Source organism: Leptidea sinapis, chromosome 10 (genome assembly GCF_905404315.1).
Source record: "Leptidea sinapis chromosome 10, ilLepSina1.1, whole genome shotgun sequence".
NCBI classification, from domain to species: domain Eukaryota; kingdom Metazoa; phylum Arthropoda; class Insecta; order Lepidoptera; family Pieridae; genus Leptidea; species Leptidea sinapis.
In genome coordinates this window covers 9591315-9606339 of record NC_066274.1, presented here as the reverse complement: position 1 = coordinate 9606339, position 15025 = coordinate 9591315, and positions in this window count along the sequence as shown.

Here is a 15025-nt window from a genome sequence, read left to right as displayed (position 1 = left end):
TTTGGGCTTACTAATATGATGCTTTTTTGTCTGAATATAAATACAAAAATGTGTTAAGACACAAGTCACCCATCGGTTAAGATACCTTATTTTTCTCCTACCAAAACATTTTTTTAAAATTATAAGTTCACCCAGCTGGTAAGTGTGATATTATAGACTTTTTTTTAATAATAACTAATAATTCATATTTAATACGTTTTCGTGACGATAGAATAACTCCTCAATTCTCATAACGGGCTCCCTAACTATGAGCCAATATTAAACTCATAAACTGTAATACATCTTTGTTATTGTTGCCGTTATCGGGTCTTTTATATTGAGATATAATTTAAAGCTATCATCGTCTCTACTTATTTAGTAGCTGACTAATCAAAATCAACTCTCTCAAGGTCTCTTCATGGAACGATCGAACATTAAAACTGGATTTTGAAGGAAACTAAAGTTATCTGACCCTTTTTAGACATTGTCCAATAAATGGATTTCGAAAATCTAAGATCAAAGCTTATTATGATAGTCAGGGCTTATATATCAAACATTTATATCTTGATACACAGAATCCATTACATTATTAGATAGTTGATTTCAACTACAATAAGATTTAGGTGTGACTTTTTCAATGATTCTTTTCCATAACAATCTGTCACAGGCGCCTCTTATTTTTCATGTTAAAAAATAGGTAATTGAAATTATGATAATAATACAATTTAGTAGACACTTAAAGGGCAAGAAAGTCCAGATTCAGGTCCTGGTTTTCCAGTAACACAATAGTTTCAAAACATTAAAAACTTTTATTCGGATTACAATATATCATAAAACTAACAGGATAAAAATAAAAAATATGGTCATCTCAAAGATGAAAGGACCGAAGCATCTTGAAAATTAAAGGAATCCATAAAATATCTCATAAAGTTATTAGAAATAAGAAAAACGTTATTGATGCTCTGTCTCACTGTAAAAAACCTAAGTGGCGATCGGCTGGTCTCGTAGCTAGACTTGTCGACAATAGATGGAGTCACAGGATTCCAACGTGATGGAAAGGGCAACAAGGCACTAGAAGCAGAGATCGACCATCAACCCGATGCAAGACTGCAAAGATCAGGAATAGTTGGAAATTTCTACACGAAGCCTTCACCTTTGAGAACGAGGGGTTCTTATTATTTTTTTTTAATAAAAGTTATAGAAATAAGAATCTTGTTGCATATTATATGATAATATTTAAGGAATATGAACAAATTATTTAATCTACCAAGAAATACAAGCCTTATTATTTTTGTTTTATTTAAGTTATTTTATTACCACTACCTACCACCCCTACTAACTACCCCTACTAACTACCACCCCTCATTCAACGTAAATATAAAATTGAATGTTCGTTATGAAATTATGAAACGTCTTACTATGCTTAAATTTAACTATAAGGCTGCTAATTATGACACTATAAATACAGCACTGAATAAAATTGATTGGTCTTTCGAGCTATGCAACGTTGATACGGATATGGCTGTGCGTAGGTTTTATAATTTGATTTATGATGGCATTAGATCGCATATCCCTACAGTCCGTTATAAGTCAACACAATTTCCTTACTGGTATTCTCCAGGATTAGTACATATTTATAAGAACAAATAAAAAGCCTGGAAAAAATGGAAAACATACAATAACATTTGCGATTACGAATTTTTTTCTCTATATCGAACCAGGTTCAAAGAGGAGTGCAACAAATGTTATCTTAATCATATTAAGTTAATCGAGGAAAATATCACTAAAATATAAAACATTTTTGGACTTACATATCTAAGCGTAAAAATACATCCTAGTCTACACAGTGTGAACCCTGAACCGCATGGTTTTGTGAAAAGTAGATCCACAACTCCTAACCTTTTGATTTTCACGAACTTTTTGTTTGAGCATTTGGACCATTGCGTGCAAATCGATGCTGTATATACTGATTTTCAAAAATACTTTGACAAAGTGGACCACGAACTGATTCTCAATAAAATAGCTTTTAATGGTATCAGAGGAAATCTACTCAGATGGATCTCCTCTTACGTAAGTCGTATTAGCCAGGTAGTTGTAATTAATAGTTATAAATCAGATATCATAGTAAACTCAACTTCTGGGGTTCCACAGGGATCAATTTTTGATCCTTTATTGTTCGTTATATATATTAATGACACGCGCACGCAGCGGCTATGTCACACGCCGCGCTATCGCACGCACGCTGGCGGTCGCGCCCCACTACACAGATTGGTCGACACATGACTTTTAATGACCTTGACATTTTCTTTTCAACAAAACCAAAATTTAAAAAGCAAGTAAATGATATTTTAAGTGAACAGGATTAATATATATATATATATATATATATATATATATATATATATATATTAATTTTATATGAAATCTCATTAGGTAACTCATTTGTTTAAATGTAAAGTAATTTTGTGAATAACTTAGTTTTAAGACATCTAATTTTTTATTTCTTTCCTCTTTTTGTATGCATATATTACTTTAATTAATGTTAAACTTTGTTATTCATGATGTAAGATACTAGTAACTATAAAATTAACCTGTGGATAAAGGTGTGTGTTCTCATTAAAATTAATTTAATATCTACTATACTTTGAAATTGTAAAATGTATTGTGTGAACTGTTTGTTGTCCCTACGAAATAAAATGAAATAAAAATAAGTGGATAGTAAAAATATAAATGTATTTTGATTTGTTGCAAATCTTAAATTCAAATTCAAATTCAAATATTTTTATTCAAAATAGGATGTGAAATCATTTATTGAAAGTCAAAAAAAGTACCACCCATTCCAAAGTGAATGCCTCAGGCCTGACAAGAATGGGCTCAACAAACTTATTGTGACTATCCTAGGTAGATAAGTGAAGATTTATATGTAAGGCTAATGTTTTAATATCTGCGAAAGATATTCTCGTAGGAGTTTTGCCACGAAAATGTAAGGTGAGCCTCGAGGGCATGATAGGTGTGGAACGCTTAAAGAGTTGAACAGTAAAACTTGCCCGTTATGGCCGCTTTGTAACGAGATATGCTAGAAACAAACTTTTAACCAGGTCTCACCGAGGAAGCACAAATATTAATATCGTTTGCTAAAATTAGAGCATATTCCCGAGGGGTTTATATAAGATTTTATGATGAAAAATGTGATGAAAATTATGATGGAAAATAATTATAATAATATGTTAGACTGGATATGTAGGTAGGTTACATATTTCAGTAAGTTCATTCTTGTTCTACTTTGTACCGACAGTTCGTTAATAAACGCTGCATTGAACATACGGGTTTTATGTATCAGTGGCAACAAGGAGTTTTGCGTAAATTTATCATGGCGGCGGGACCAAGGCACGCTGAGTTTGTGTGTTATGTGGAAAATGGAGACTGGGTATTATATTGTGATCGGCTGGATATGCATTTTACGGCCAACTCAATTAGGGATGAGTTGAAAGTGCCGACGCTTATATCAATAGTGGGTGAAGCGGCTTATGAGTTGATGGTCAATATATGTAGTCCTGCTAAGCCTTGTGACAAGAAATATAATGAAATTAAAGATATTATGCAGAAGTTTTTGCAACCCAAATCGTCGTTTTTAGCGGAACGTTATAGGTTTCGCCAGTGTAAGCAAAGTAACGGCGAATCAGTGGCTCAGTACGTGGCACAGTTAAAAAAAATGGCGAGATATTGTGAATTTGGGACTGCATTTAATGAAAATTTACGTGATCAGCTGGTATGTGGGTTATTGAGTGATGGAATCAGACAACGCCTGTTTGCTGAAAATAAATTAGACTTTGAAAAAGGCTTGACATTGTCATTGTCATTAGAAGCTCCGGAGCGGGACGCTCATTGTGTTGACGGTGTCGGTGGTGTCGGGGACGGCGGCAAGGGACGGGACGTTTCTAGTGTATTCAGTGCTAAGTGTGAAGTTAATGCGTTGCGCACAGGCGGCTGTTTCGGATGTGGGGACATTCACCACAGCTATGCAAATCGCAAATTCAGGGAGTACATATGCAGCCGTTGTAATAAAATGGGCAATTTGCGGCGGGTTTGTACTTGGTCAGATGGTGGCGGCCGTGCGCGGGTGGCGTGGGGTCCAACGCCGCCGCAAAACGAACAAGCGGGACGAAGCATCAGTGCGTGGGGCGCGGGGAGCGGTCCTCGCAGGCAGTGGGGCACACACAGCGGCGCGGGCGAAGGGCGCAGGGTCACGCGGGGACAGCGCGGACGTCGCCACACCGCGGCCGACACTCACTGGGCGCGGGAGGCGGCCGGTGCTATCGTCGGGGAGGAGAATGCGGACGATGATAATTGTGGAATTCCTAATATGACGGCGAGTAGATTACAACGTTGGGCTATAACGCTATCCGCATATGAGTTTGATATAGAATATATTAGGTCGGACGACAACACTGCGGACGCCCTTTCGAGACTGATGTTGGTGTACAAGGCGGAGGGAGAGCGAGAAGACGAGACGCCGGAACAAACGTATCTCCATTTTGCTTCTGAGGCATTACTACTAGATTATAATAGCGTAAGAAAAGAAACGCTCAGTGATCCGATCTATAGTCGAGTCCTTAGTTACATTAGTGACGGGTGGCCAGAGCAGGCAGAAATTCAAGAGCTGAAACCGTTTTTTAACAGAAAGAAAGAATTATATACAGAAATGGGTTGTATACTGTGGGGCCATAGGGTGGTTATTCCCCCTAAGTTACAAGATAAACTGCTGCGGGAGCTACACGATACTCACATGGGAGTTGTAAAGACTAAAAGCTTAGCTCGAAGTTACGTTTGGTGGCCGGGTGTGGACGACGCCGTGGAGCGGCAATGTGCGGCGTGCGACGTGTGCGCGCAGCTGGCGGCCTCTCCCGCCTCACACGCCCCGCGTGCGTGGCCTTGGCCGGGTGCCCGTGGACCCGGGTGCATTTAGACTTTTTGGGTCCGATTTTGGGAAGTAAATGCTTAGTATTAGTTGATGCGTGTTTCAAATGGGTAGAAATCGTTAAAATGGGGTCCACCACGGCGCAGCAGGCAATAAAAGTTCTGCGAGTTTTTTTTTCTAGATACGGAATTCCAAAACAGTTAGTCAGCGATAACGGCCCGCCATTCTCTAGTGAAGAACTTAACACAGTTTATAGGAATAATGGTGTAGAACAATTATTTTCGGCACCTTATCACCCGGCGTCAAACGGAGCAGCCGAGAACGCGGTCAAATTATATAACAATGTCATTAAGAAGGCTCTGTTACAGGGTGAGGACCCAGAGATAATGCTCAACAGGTACTTGCTGATATACCGCAATACAGTGCATACCACAACTGGAGAGTATCCTGCCAGGTTGTTCCTAGGGAGATCTATTAGAACTAGACTAGATTGCATAAAACCGGAGAGGGAAAAAAGGGTAGAAGCCTCACAACGTAAATATGAACAGGTAGCAGGAGGATTGAATAGGGTTTTATCAATGGGAGATAGGGTATGGTATAGACAATTCGGATCTAAGGTTAAATGGGAAAAGGGTAGGGTTATAGAGAAACTTGGAGAAACTGATTATAAAATTGTGACAGCCAATGGCTTAGTGAAACATCGGCATATCGATCAACTTAAAAATCATATATTAGGTGTCAACAGTAGTCAGAGTGGGCGCACACCCACACTTATAGAGTGGGGCAGTACAGTGGGTAGTGATACGGGGGGCTCAGTGGACGAGCTTGGTGCTCCAGTCAGTGAAACAACCCAAACCTCAAAGCGTATACGTCGGCCTCCAGTACGATTTGGATTTGACGAATATATAGAGGAGTAAGATTATGTTGTTAGTCTGTAGGGTTAATCTGATACTGTATTGTTGTAAATTTATAATTTCTTAGCTAAGTAAGGTTTTGTTATTATGATGTTGTTTACTTGTAGTGTCTAATTATGTCATAGATTATTGTTACTTTAAGGGTGGAGGTGATATATAGGTAGGTTACATATTTCAGTAAGTTCATTCTTGTTCTACTTTGTACCGACAGTTCGTTAATAAACGCTGCATTGAACACACGGGTTTTATGTATCAAGACTTAGATACTTTACACATCTAGATAGAAACTTCTTGGGTCACAAGCTTCGTCTTACACTCGCGATGTGTATGTCAATTTATGTTAGTGTGCGTGCTTTGCTCAAAGAACAGGTTAACTATCAACCTCAATATCCATATTTGAAATCTAAATTTTGCGCAGAGCCCATCTTTAATTTCTAATTTAATTTACCGCTGAGTGTGACAGATTCGTTATTTAGATACCTTAGCGCATTTTCTTGCTGCGACCTGTATTGTAAAAGCAGATTCAAAGCACGTAAATGCGAGAGTAAATAAAATAAATACACTGCAGTTAATATTTATGACAATACCCGTTGCTTAATTAACAAACGTTGTCCTTATATTTGATGCATAAAATGAATACAAAAGCTAAAACGCGTGACTATATGTACAGTGTACTATTACAGACATTTTTTGAGTTATTAACATTGTTTCAATTATTTATGAAAAAGTTAAGCAAAACATGTACCTAAAAAAAATAATTACGTTACAAATTACATTACTGAAGTACAGTCGCCAAATAAGGTCACTTCCTAATGGATCAAGCATCTGATGTAAGTTAAAATATTCCTTTATTATTTTCAACAATCTTAAACTTCCTAACTCTGTTATTTTTCCACAAAAATAGCTATAGCAATAAAGTTGAAAGACTAGATTTATTTTTTAAGCCCCTAAATCGTAGATCACAATAATTACTAAAATTCAAGTGTATCTTTATCATAATTACAATATCTGATCAGACTTTTATTAATCAAACATAACCCAAACCTGGATTTTTAACACAAGCCTCACGCATGTATTGGAAAATTTTTGTGCATCTTATCCATTTATCTCGCTTTGTTTCTTGAGAAATACCATATTGGCGTACTGAAGCTTCATCATTGTCACTATCTTCTTCGTCAGTAGAAACTAAAATTGGGTCTTCATCAGATGTGTCCTCGCAAGAAGATTGATTCTACGTCACTATTTTGTTTTATTTTTAATGCTTCCTAAGAAAAAAAATATATAATTAACCAATTCACCAATTTTCCATAGCATCATTTCGTAACATCTTCTAAGTTATATATTATTATTTATTTAAACTATTAATCATTCACAGAAATAATCTTAAGCTAACATATTGTAATTTATACAAGTGTAAATAACAAAGATTGAAAACAATCTAAATCCAAGTCTAATTTTAAGGCAGTTTTGACATTTAAAATTTCTTAAGTTCAGTTTTAAATTTTCACTTACTGGTTTTTAGTCGAATGTCCTCAGGCTAGCTGTTTAATAAATACGGTAGGCGGTTTTTCAAAGTTCTATCACCGTAGTAGTTATTCATTCTAGGTACATAGAACTCACCAGCGGATAACGACCGAGTATCGAGTAACCAAGTCTAGTAGCAGAGAGCTAGCGTAGGCATGCCTACTTATTCCACGTATGCCGTAGCCGTCTGAAAGCGTTGGTGCATAGCGCCTACGCAAGGGTGATTAAATTTTGTTTTCAAAATGTAGATTTTTTTTTTTTATGGAATAGGAGGACAAACGAGCGTACGGGTCACCTGTTGTTAAGTGATCACCGCCGCCCACAATCTCTTGCAACACCAGAGGAATCACAGGAGCGTTGCCGGCCTTTAAGGAAGGTGTACGCGCTTTTTTTGAAGGTACCCATGTCGTATCGTCCCGGAAACACCGCACAAGGAAGCTCATTCAACAGCTTTGTAGTACGTGGAAGAAAGCTCCTTGAAAACCGCACTGTGGAGGACCGCCACACATCCAGATGGTGAGGATGATATCCTAACTTGTGGCGTATCGTGCGAAGGTGGAATTCGGCGGCAGGAATCAGGTTAAACAGCTCTTCGGAACACTCCCCGTGATAAATGCGGTAGAAGACACACAATGAAGCCACGTCTCTACGCAACGCCAAGTGATCCAGCCGTTCACAGAGCACTGGGACCCCGACAATTCGAGCTGCTCTGCGTTGCACGCGGTTAAATGGATCGAACTGATACTGGGATGCGCCAGACCAGAGATGACAGCTATACTCCATGTGTGGCCGGACCTGCGCTTTGAAAGCGCTAGAATGTGGGCCGGCTTGAAGTATTGCCGTGCTCTATTAATGACGCTCAGTTTCTTTGAAGCCAATTTGGCTTTGCCCTCCAGATGGCAACGGAATTGGCAATCGCTTGAGATTTCGAGACCCAGTATTCCGATACTAGGCGAGGCTTTGAGGGAAGTGTCGTCGAAGAGCAGTGATACGACAAATGGAGTTTTTTTAGTGGCAAACGCGCAAACTTGAGTCTTCTGGGCGTTAAATTGGACAAGGTTCAATTTTCCCCATTCCGCGACCTTCTCAAGAGAGGAATCGATAGAAGACACAAGTTTCTCCCGGCACTGGTTGACGATTTCCCGAGAGAGACCTGCATGGCCCGTGTATACGGCATCACCAGTGCTGTCATGCGCATAGCAATGAATGTTGGAGGTGTCCAACATATCATTGATATGCAGAAGAAACAGCGTGGGAGACAGCACACAGCCTTGGGGCACTCCAGCATTCACGGGCTTCGGGTTCGAGCAATATCCGTCGACAACGACCTATATGCTGCGCCCAGTGAGGAAGCTGGAGGTCCAGCTGACGGCTAATTATGCTCTTCATGGTTTTGGAGAGCAGGGAGGTAATAGCAATAGGCCTGTAGTTTGCCGGATCCGAACTTTCTCCTTTTTTTGGATCGGATGGACAAGGGCTGACTTCCATGAGTCAGGGACTACGCCTTTAGAATAAGAGTGCCGGAATAAACGCGTTAGCACCGGCGTCAACTCAAGGGCACACGTTCTAAGCACGATTGGAGAAATGCCATCCGGCCCGCTCGACTTCCTGACGTCCAACGAAAACAGAGCTCGCCTAACAGTTTTCTGTCTGAACTGTACTTCAGGCATAGAGCTCTGACACCGCGGGATGGTCGGCGGTGCTTTTCCGCTGTCGTCAAGAGTCGAGTTGGAGGCGAAAAGAGTGCACAAGAGATCGGCTTTCTCTTTTGTCTTATGGATCAGGGTCTCATTTCTCATGTGCAACGGCGGCATGGATGGCTGGCTGAAGTTACCAAGAGCAGCTTTCGACAACGACCAGAACTTGCGTGTTCCGGTCGGGTAACTGGAAAGCTGCTCGCTGATTTTGATTACGTGTTTTGATTTTGCACGGGCGATTTGCCGCTTAAAAAATCTGGAGGCACGGTTGTATTTCCTCTTAAGAACTATGCAGTTCGGATCCTTTGTGCCCAGCGCCGCAAGCCAAGCTCGATACGCCTGTTTTTTGCAGTCAGATGCTGCTTTAACTGACGCATCGAACCAGAGCTGTCATCTGCCACCGATGGGTACTACAGAGTTTGGTATAAAAATATCCATATCCTGTAGTATCACATCGGCTACTGCAACGGCGCAGGCACTAGGATCATCCGAAGGGAAACAAACCCTGCCCCAAGGGTAGGATGCAAAAAAGGAACGCATCCTATCCCAATCTGCTGACTTGTAGTGTAGTGACTTGTAATAGAATTTCTTTGTTTGAAAATTGCAATATTTAATTTAAATATTTTAAAATATTTTTTATCATTACGGAAAAATGGCTTTACCCGATTGTTCATTTAGTGTCGCCATTGTAGCGGCACGTTGTATATAAGTTCAAGAAACGAAAAAAAGTATTTTCCATACTTAAGAGAAAAAAAATGTTAAATCATTAGCCTAAATATATATTGCAATAAAAATAATCTTTTTCGATTTTAAAATAAAATTTTAAAATCTGTGCAAGTACAGGATATAATGCTGTGTATTAAATCACAGAATCATTGGCTTGAAGCCAGTGCCTATTCGAGGCATTTTCCTATGACAGCATTTCGGAACCACATGAATGTTCCTCATTGAGTGCAAACTTCCTATGCTCGCCAAATAACGCGGGCGAGAGATCTGCACTGGTTGCACGAATATTTCTTCGACACTTAAAAATGTTTAACTAGTTTTAATCCGCAACTTCATGTGCGTGCAGTAGTTACTTTGGGCAGAATTTTTTATTACACATAACAAACTGCTATACATTTCTATAAGCTACCAACTATACTTGCTACTAACTTTTCTCCCCACACAGGTGTAAATTTTAAAAACGCTAGAACTATTACTTAAAAGTTTTTATAGTGTTATCTTCGATAATGACGAAATTTCATACAAACCTCCACCCCCTATTTCAACACCGCCGAGCCTTTTACTCGCGATAAAAGGTATGCCTTTGTCCTTTCCCAAGCTCTTGTCTATCTCTGTTATAAATTTCATCATAATCGGTTCATTGGTTTAGGCGTGAAATCGTAACAAACTAACATTCACATTTATTATATTAGTAGAGATATCAGGGCGATACGAGGGCGGCACTGAAAATTTCGGGAATCAAGGAAGTGACACAACATTAAAAATGTATTTATTGCTTTTCGAAGTATTCTCCGCGAAATTTTACTCATTTTTCCATACGATGGAACCAATCATTGGAGCAACCATTCCATTCGGAAATGGGGTCTTCAAAATGGCCGTTTTGTAGGCGTCCACAGCTTCTTCAGGTAATGAAAATCTCTGACCACGCAATTTATTCTTTATTTTAGGGAAAGTATAGAAATCATTAGGGCTTAGGTCGGGGCTGTTCGGCGGATGGTCTAATAATTATATGTTTTCTTGCTTTAAAAACTCTTTTGTTCTGTGCGCGGTGTGAGAACTCGCATTGTCGTGATGGAGGATGATGCGGCGGTGGCAGTTCTCTTTACGGAGTTCAGAAACGACCTGTGGCAAACAAATGCTAGCATACCATTCTGCATTAAGCGTTCTTTATCCCTCAAGAGGAATAGTCGCAACATGGCCGGTTTTGGAGACAAACGTGGCCACCATTTTTTTTTGCAACACTCCGTGAAAGAACAATTTTTGTTAGCTTTAACTCATTTTCGAACACCCAAACTCGTGACTGGTTTTTTGTTTCGGGTTCGCACGCGTATATCCAGGATTCGTCACCTGATACGATGTTGTATACAGCATTTGAGGATCCTGCGTGATATCTTTCGAGAGTTCTTTTGCACCAAGTAACGCGAGCCGCTTTTTGCTCTTCACAGGGCAAATGGGTTATCCATCAGGAAAACAACTTTTTTACACCTAATTATTCATGAAAGATATTTTACATGCCAATGTTTAAAGTTGCCTAAATTTCGCGGTATATCACATGTCGATCTTCCTCAATCAGCTTACGCACAACATCAACGTTTTCTTTGGTGACTGCAGTTTTTGGACGACCTTGACTGGGATCATCACTGACTTTGTCACGTCCACGTTGAAATTCAGCAAACTAGCGATTAATTGTGGTTTTGGATGGGGCTTCATCACCAAATGCAGAAATCATCCGGTCAACTCACTGTTTTTGTGTTAAACCACTTCGAAAGTCATAATAAATCATCGCTCTAGAATTTTCTCCAGCCCTTCTCTCAACGACTAAACAAGTTTGACAAGACCTTGTGACAAGACCGAGATTTTTTTTTTTAAATAAATAAATGGTATTCGATTTTTAAAACCAAGGAGATTTAAATTAAAAAGATTTTAATATGACTGGAACAGTGGAAATATTCCATTCCCGATACTTTTAGTGCAGCCTATGTAATATTGTTCATTTGTTATAGCCGTAGGAGTTTGTTTAAGTTGAAGTTATAGATCGGGTCCTAGCCTCATTCTAATATTTGTACATTAATAAAATTGATGAGCCATTTTTATATTGAATTGAAGAATATGAAATTGAGAATTAAAGTCAACGAAATTATGCAGGGTCAGGGAAACCGCACGTATTAGTAAAAGATGTACTTAATATTTGAAGTTGTACTAGTTGAACTTAATTCATCTATATATACATAAAAATCAATTGCTGCTCGTTTGCAATTGGTGCGAGGCACTCCCCAGACCGTCTGATGGTCTGGCCGTATCAAATCCGATCACATGTTTAGGCTATTGTAGTGAGAGTTCTCGCACCCATACATATATGGGACGATGGGACCACGAGAAACCACGACGAGACGAGGAAGGTCACCAAGCCCATGTCTCATCAACTTCAAGTTTTCATTAACCGACACGCCCTCGGTATTCACTGGCCCGATAAAATTTCCAACGATCGTCTTTGGCAACGCTTTTATGAAGTCCCAATCGACCAACAGATAAAACGCCGCAAATGGAGCTGTATAGGCCACACGCTCCGGAGGGATCCAAACCATATACCGAGGCAAGCCCTAGACTGGAACCCTCAAAGAAAACGCAAACATGGCCGTCCAAAGCAAACCTGGCGGTGGACTGTCATTGACGAAGCGAAAGACATTGGAAAGACCTGGAGTGAAATTAAGAGAGATGCTCAGGACAGATCGCGATGGAGATGCACTGTGGATGCCCTCTGCCCCAGCTTAGGGATTACAGGAACTTAAGTAAAAAGTAAGTAAGAGAGAATTCTCGACGAGAATGACTTGCAGGCAAGTAAATGATGAACTGTTCATATATGTGTCTCTATGGGTACGTTCTGTGTTGTAGCCTTAAACAGTGTGCAGAAAATGGAGGAGGTATTCCCGAATAATCCTTTTTTTTATATAAGAGGGGTAAACGGGTAAGAGGCTCACGGGATGGGGAGAGGTGAGGCAACCGCCCATGGACATCCGCAACAACAGGTGTGTCAAGAAATGCGTTGCCGGCCTTTAAGGTGGGAGTATGCTTTTTTCTTTAAGGTCCCTAAGTCGTATCTGTTCGGAAAAACCGCAGCCGGTAATCGATTCCACAAAGTGGATGTGAAAGGCAAAAAATTTCTAACGAAACGCGCGGTTGTGGAATGCCAGACGTCTACGTGGTGCGGATGGTACTTTGCACGTAATGTCCGGTGGTGCAATTCGGGCGCTGGTATCAACCCGAACAGCTCCTCTGAGCACTCCCCGTGATAAATGCGATAGAAGATGCAGAGAGAACCCACATCTCTACGCAATGCTAAAGAATCAAGCCTGAGAGATGGCTTGATCGTCGATGGCTCTTCATTGTATGCGGTCAAATAGAAGAAGAAGGTACTGGGCAGCACCCACCCAGAGGTAAGAACAGTACTCCATGTGAGGCCTTTGCGCCTTATAAAATTGTCGGCCCCATTCGGAGATTTTGCAAAGCATAGTCTCGATTTCAGACAAAAGTTTGTTTCGATTCTCGTCGACGCTATCCCGGGACACGGCCCAGGTGTTGGCACGGCCGGTGTAGGAAGCATTCCCGGTGCTGTCGTCTGCATAGCAATGAATACTGCTGATTTGCAGCATATCATGCAAGCAGCCTTGCGGGACACCAGCGTTTATGGGTTTTAAATCGGAGCATGCACTGTTGATAACAACCTTGATGCTCCGATCAGCCAAAAAGCTAGCGACCCATTTGCACAACTTCTCGAGAAGCCCATGATGACAGTTTCGCTATATGCGCTTTATGCCACACCCGATCGAAGGCCTTCGCTATGTCCAAACTCACCGCTAACGCCTCTCCCTTCGACTCAACCCCTTGCGCCCATTTATCGGTGTAAGAAGATCATCAGCATCAATAATTATATAATTTTAACACAGTTTGGTTGGTTTCGGTTTGTAGTTTTATTTTATGAACATTTTTTTTGTATGGCAGTGGATGATACGTAATTGTTTTTTGTGTACGATTATTTTAGGAATTTTCATTCAGGTTGATTATGTATTATTATTATTAACTGACACTAAGAAGTAAAAAAAAAATAAACAATATGTTATGTTTTTAAAGTCATAACCCTCACTTCTAGGATTAATACACAAATAATATTTAAAAAAAAAAACTTGAGAGTTGAACAAAGCAAACAAGATTTTATAACGAGGCGTTACTCGAACGGTTAGCTCAGTTGGTTAGAGCACCGGCACGGAACGCCGGAGGTCGTGGGTTCGAGTCCCGCATCGTTCATAAAATTTTATTTGTGTATTAATCCTAGAAGTGAGGGTTATCACATTAAAAACATAACATATTGTTTAGAATTACAAGAGCGATATCTCAAGTCAATTTCCTAAATCCTAGATTTACATAATTTTTCTACCGGAATCATAAGCTGGGATTGTTTCCTTGTCACTACAAACATTGTAATTTGTTCAGATTCATCAACTATGAAATATTGTACCTATGATAATAATATATATATAATATGGCCAACAGATACCGTTCATATTTTTATTCTGTTCAAATTCATAGAAATGGGATCTCAACATTGTGATTGTGCAAATATGTCATTGTATAGAAATATTTAAAACATGGAAAATAAGAAAATAAGAAATGAAGCGTGATACTCCTTACGTATGTTGAGTACAAAGTTTTTATGCATGTTGTATTTGTAAAAGAACTGCATGTACGTTTGATAAATCCGAGTCGTTTAAGAGCCCCATTAGTTATAATTTCAATGTGTTCAGACATAGTTAATTTACATCTTTTATTAAGGAGTCACCTATCTTGTACGTAAATTTAATCGGACATTTTTGCCTCGTGAATGTTATTTTTTGGCATTTGCTGCCATTTATACATATGCAATTCTTCGTGTAATATACTGCCAGATTATTCAAATCCTTTTGTATGAGATGACAGTCTGTAGTTGAATCAATGGCATAGTAAATTTTCTTATCATCTGCATACATCAAGAAACGTGCGTGTTTAAAACAGGTAAATATGTCAAATAAGAATGCGTTATACAGCAATGGTCCTAAAATAGATCCCTGTGGAACTCCAGATAACGCATATATAAAATCACTTATGGCACCACCCAGAACTACAGCCTGTCTTCTGTTTATTATTTAGGAGTAAAGCCATCTATGTAAATTACCTCTTATACCAAGCGCATATATTTTTTTTTGCAGAATAATGTGATCCACGCGGTCAAAAGC